The sequence below is a fragment of the Drosophila obscura genome, unplaced genomic scaffold (genome assembly GCF_018151105.1).
Source record: "Drosophila obscura isolate BZ-5 IFL unplaced genomic scaffold, ASM1815110v1 contig_9, whole genome shotgun sequence".
Taxonomy (NCBI): Eukaryota; Metazoa; Arthropoda; class Insecta; order Diptera; family Drosophilidae; genus Drosophila; species Drosophila obscura.
In genome coordinates this window covers 4,529,038-4,535,090 of record NW_024542883.1, presented here as the reverse complement: position 1 = coordinate 4,535,090, position 6,053 = coordinate 4,529,038, and positions in this window count along the sequence as shown.

Below are 6,053 nucleotides of genomic sequence, written 5' to 3'. Positions count from 1 at the left end.
AATGCGGAATAGTACCGCCAATGGCTGTGCAGGGGGACCCAGAGTGCAAAGCCGCCCGCAGCCCGCAGTCTAAATATCTAATCAAAATCAAAATGCATGGCCAGCATCATTAATGGCCACTCTGCACTTCCGGTGCGCAATTACGCATGGCAAACAGAAATCAAAAACCGAATTTGTGATAGGAAAATCATGTTGGTAGTCCGTCCGGTAGCCAGGCACGTGATCCTCCCCTAAGGATAAGCGTCAATTATAAATTGCGTAATCAAATAAATTTCCCAAAATTATTTAACTTATTTATAAACCAAACACAAACCGAACTGGACGGAGCCGGACTGAACTGGACCGGACGCATTTTCAGGCTAAAACTTTTTGTCAAACAAAATGGCAGGACACTCAGACACGCGTGCACAAAATACTTGTACATCTATGCAGAATATTTACATTTTATGAGCAGGGCATTTGCGTTCTGTCAACAAAATTCAAATCAAATAAACTATAAATGTCCGTGGGACTGGGACACATCGCCCTAGCTTGAGCCTGGCAAAAGGAATTGATATTCCCTTTGCTGTTCCTGCTGTTGCTGCTGCTGTGTTTGGGTTCGTGCTGAAATCGTTATCCTGTTACTTGTCATTAATTCGAACCTCCATACATATTGTTGTTCCTGTCATTATTGTTGTGATTCTTGTTCCTCCTGTTGTTGCTGTTGTTATTGTAGCTCTGTTCGTCGAGCCGTTAAATTAGCCGCTTATCAATTATGTATTTGAATTTAATTGCTCAACTAAAAAGCTCCTGGGACCCCGAGCTCCTGGGATCCGCTGCCCATTCAGGCTAGCTTCTGACACTGATTTGTCTTACTTGCTTTTATTTGAAAAATGATTTATTTTGTCTAAAAGAAGTAAAGCTTATGGAAGTCAGGAGTTATGCATAGTTTCTTATTATGATTACAAATGAATTTATTAAAATTGGCTTTAAATTTAATAAAATATTAAATATTTACAAAATATTGAATGTTTTAATTTCCTTAAGGTATTTATCATTTTACGGTCCTTAAATATTCTCTCTATAGGTGCTTTAAATCTGAGGCACGGGGTTTTTAGGGTTTTTGTGCAGGTCTTTTTTTTCGCTCATTCTATCACATCAAATTTATATTTATATTCATATTTGATTATAAGATCAATGTGTATGTATGTATGTATGTACGTAGGTATGATACCTTATTTCGCCCGTCATGATTGGTTGGTATCTTTGAATTTGAATTCATGTATTACCTTGTTACTGAGTGCTGAGATCTTCACATTGGATTTGTGAGGGTGTTGAAGATCATAGAACACTACCATGGCTCAGGTGGACTGTACCAGAGTCATTACTAGGGGTCTGACTACACTGTATTGCTGTTTGGTCGCTGTAACTATTGGTCGCTAGCTGCCCAAATTGATGACCAGGCATTTCCCCAAAACATTTGCAGAGGCCACTCGCACTAATAGGTAAGTACTAATGCGGTGGTAATACATGGGAGAACTTAGCTGGGCTAAGAGCTGGAAGATATTCAATAAAGATTCACATGCTAGGATTTTCACTGAACGGACCAATGTTACTAGAAAATTTAGTGGTCATGTAGACGAACAATATAAAGTGCATTAATCTCAAAGAGTGTATAAACCTGGTTTTTGTGTAAAGAATCTTCTAACACCATATTAGTTAAGATTGGTTTTAGGTGTATCCCTTTCCGGATATAATATTATCAGGACTGCCACTCTAATACTTTCAACTAATAATTAACGTCAGATTATTGTTACTGCAAAAATGGTGTTAAAATCAAGTTAAAAAGCGCCTGCCGTCTGTCTGTGTGAACACCTGGCTTTCGAAAACTATCAAGTTGCAGCCGAAGACTCAAAAATTCAAGAGATCAATAACAGGACAGGTATATAGACGATCGAAAGAGATGGAAGACACCGCTTCTCTGAAATTAAACCGATAACTCTGTCATAGTTTTAGCTTGATGGATTAAATATTAAAAAAATTAAATTTCCAGTCCAGGATAGAACCAGACTGCACTTGAATTGAATTTGATGGGAATGCGATTTGAAGAACAGCTCAAAACCTGATCTTGATGGCTTGGTTAGTGTTTTGTGTGTGGCGTGCAGCAATTGAAATTTGTGTGATTTTGGTTATTTGTCGTGGTTATTTGCCCGCTACAGGGCCCGGCAATGTGATTTATTCATTAAATAATGTGCAGGGGGAAGCCCAAGGCCCATTTGGTTGGGCCCTGCTCCCTCATGCGTCATGATTTTCTACAAATAAATTGATTTCAGTTTTCAACATTAATTTAATAGTTGTTGTTATGGCCTGACCGACTGGTTTGGCAGTTTTTATTGTTACGGCCGCTGCCATTGTTGCTGGATCTGTGTCTGTTGCTGTTTCAGTTGCTGTTGATAGTTACATTTTGTAATTTCATTTCTCATGTATGCACGGATCCGCGGATTCCGGCAATTGGGCATTATGCAATACATTTGCATTTCCATATATGAACGAGTATGCATGCAATCGTTTAATTGCAATTCAGGGGTTTTTCTTTTCTGATTTGGCTTTTAATATTTGTATTGTTTGCGACCAATTTGAAATTGCATTCTGTCATTTGCATTTCTTTCCTCATTTGAACGGCTTGAATCCTGGCATCCCTGATCATAATCGTGAACCGAGTTGCATTTCCATTTATGAGTTGTACGGTTTCGTTGTTAATAAAGCATAATATGTTGACCAAAGAACTGCCACAGTCTAGGCCATGGCTTTCATCCCAGTTTTGCAACGGCTTCTGTGGTTTGTGGCCCTCCATAAGGACCGAGAGCGGTTCTCGACTCCCGTTTTGTTTCCCAACCACAGAAAGCAATTTGCATTTGCATTTGCACTTTTCGCATTTCGCTTGTTTATGGCCATTTTGGATACTATGGGGTACTTGACGAGTCCTTAGTGAAATGGAGCGGGAGGGATTATGGCTTTTAAGGGGCTTATTCGGGCTAGCGAAAGAGCAGAGGATGGATCTATGCAGATACTGATAAATTAAGTTATTGAAAGTTTGTCCAATTCATTGATAAACTCTTTGAGGTTTTGGCGTAACCAATTGACATTACCATGTAACTTAACTCTCCTAGCCCCCGCTCCAACCACTGACTTCCAAACGTTTCACTGCCTTTTGGCATTAGCAAATTTGTTTTGTATTCGTACTCGAATACCTTGAGGGCCTTGTCAGTACGCACAAAAGCCAAGAAACAATTTAATCAATCACTAGGGCTGCGAATGTGAACCAAAAATCTGGAACCTGTTTGACTTCCGAAAGTTCCATTGCGCAAATTGATAGATCCTTTAATGTTTCCCCGGAACACACGAGACCTAGTAAAATGCGAATGGCAAAGGGCTCAGCAGGGGCCTGACACAGTGACACACAAATATACAGAGAAATCAACTTTCGATTTCGCCGAAATAAATCCACTTTACAGATTGAGACGACCCTGGAGGACCGAGACGTGTGGGACTTGGAGGAATTTCTGTTCCTTCCAGAACGAGAAAACGTGCGCCGTGAGAGAGACAGCCATATGCAGGACGATGGACCCGACAGAGACGGGAATATGTTGTGCTCAAATAATTGAATTCATCAAAGTTAACTCGCACAATTGTTAACTGGTTGGCCTGGAAGCACTGCCACGCCACAGCCGCCAATGCCTCAAGCCCCTCTGTGCTGCGGATCCAGCATTTGTTCGAGTTTAGTTCTGAAAACTTTGTGTGTGTGTGTGGGCTCGGCCTTTGATGATGGCACGGGAGGCACGGGAGGCACGGCGGCACGGCTAAACTCGCTAAAAAGAATGGCTTCTAAAAAGATTTGCGAATTGACAAAGTGCAAGTAGGACTTGGGGCACGAACACGCCAAATGAACGGGTGGAGTGCGGCCCGGATAGGCAACAGACAGCCCCACATACGATTGTGTGGGGTGAGCGGAGTGTGCGCGCGGAAGGATGCCCCTAAGGACATCCGCAGGCACGCAACGAAAGACACACAACGACAAACATCTTGAAAATCCATGTCAGTGTCACGTAGCTGAGTGTGCCCCCCTCCCCGACAAGAAGAACAATACGAGTCGCAACACCCGCCGCAACAACAAAGCAAGAGCATCCAAAGTGTGCTCAAGACAATATAGAAACGGATAAAGTCAATATGACAAATCTCGGATACTCTAATAGATAGATCAAAGGGCTAAAAATGTATCTGATAGGGTCGTCCTGCGCAGCCAGTCGAATCCCTTTTTTGCTTAATCGGAATACGATTAGTTATCATTCGAATAAGTTGATCTAAACTGCAATCATTTTCAGTTGTCGAATAAGTCCTGTCGATATAGTTCTGACCTTTATATATTCGTAAATATTGCGAACAAAAAATTACTGATTTCAGTTGCTTGCGGTAAAAGGAACCGACAATACAATACTGACTTCATTCCTTTTTTTCAAGAATTGAGTATTAGAAATATAATACCTGATTGCATTCATATGGTATTAATTGTACAAACCTCATCCATTTATCCATATACCTTTCTGCCGAGCGTATCTTCTACCTCTATTAAGGCTCTAACTTTATGTGCTGCCCCTTCCCCCTTGCGATTTCATGGCCTTCATTGTTTTTGTCTGCTGATTGGTGTCTTTGTGTTTTTCCTGTTGTGTATCTGACGCCCCTGCTCATCACATCATCTCAGGCTTCATTGGCGTGCCACCCGCCTCGAAGATTCTCGTACAAATTTTGTGCTCACATTGCCTATACGCCACGTTGCACGCTCCCTTGATTAAGTCGTTCGTTTGGCGTGTTTAATCAATTATGCGACGTTTGCATATTCACGGAGCTCCTCGAGTTATTTTCGCTAATCACTGGAATACAATAAACATAAGCTGGCTCCCTCAGAGGTAATGCCCCGAGAGATGCCGCATTTGAGTCAAAGGCCCCTTGGCTTACGGCGTCTTCAAGAGGTTTATGAACGCCGGACCACTTCTGCAGCCCCCCGTCCAAGTCATTTTTCATTCTGATGAAAATATTGATTTCCATTCACTTCCGCTCTTCTCGCTCGTCGTTGCTCGCTGCTCGCACCGCTCCTGGCCACGCTCGATGTGATGTTGATGTCTGTTTGTCAGTCTAACGATTGCTTCAATGGTTACCTAGTAGGGAGCACCCGTCAATTCTTGGTGCTCCAACCCCCAATGAAAAAGAGAAACTTTCCCCGATTACATTCGTTTGCCCATCGACTGGGAGGTCCGCGCGAAGATTTATGAGTTGTCCGCCTCGGAGTCGGGCCAGGCAAATGAAATATCGCCAGTGGGCAAATATTTGCGATGCGGAAGGCGCGTGATTCGATTCTGAAGCCAAACGCAACCAGGTGAGCTCCGCTCCACTGCTTCCACTTGAAGCAAACCAAATCAAGGACCAACCAGCTTCTGCACCTGGGTGGCACAGTGGTTCATGGGGTATTTGTTATTCAATTAACAATAATTTTGCAGGCAGAAGCGAGTTAAATTATAAATTTAGCGATGGCTTCAATAAGGATTTCAAAGGGATTCTTTTGGGCTATTTTTATTTTCATCAGCTAGAATCTAGATTAAACGGAGAAGCATTCAATCTAAAGATATGTTAAAAACTGGCAGACCTGACACTGTCACGTTCGTAACGAATTTATTATGGAATCAGGGACGTTCAGGGATGTTCTTGTTCATGACAGTCCAAAAGAACCTGCTTAAAAGTAAAATTTTAACCGTGTAGCGTAAATGTTTAAGATTCGAAAAGCTCTACTGAAATTTCATCATTACTTTTAAGAGTACTTAATCATTAAAAAAATTTACAGAACTACTTCACAGAACTAAATTATAGAAAGCTAAATCCAACCACATATCGGAGATGGTTTTTCATAATGATATGCATATAATTATTATTTGGATTCTAATAATTATTTAGGATTCTTTTCATAAAGATTCGTTCGTTTAAATTGAAAATTAATTTATTCTTGCGAGTTATGTCCGCAATAA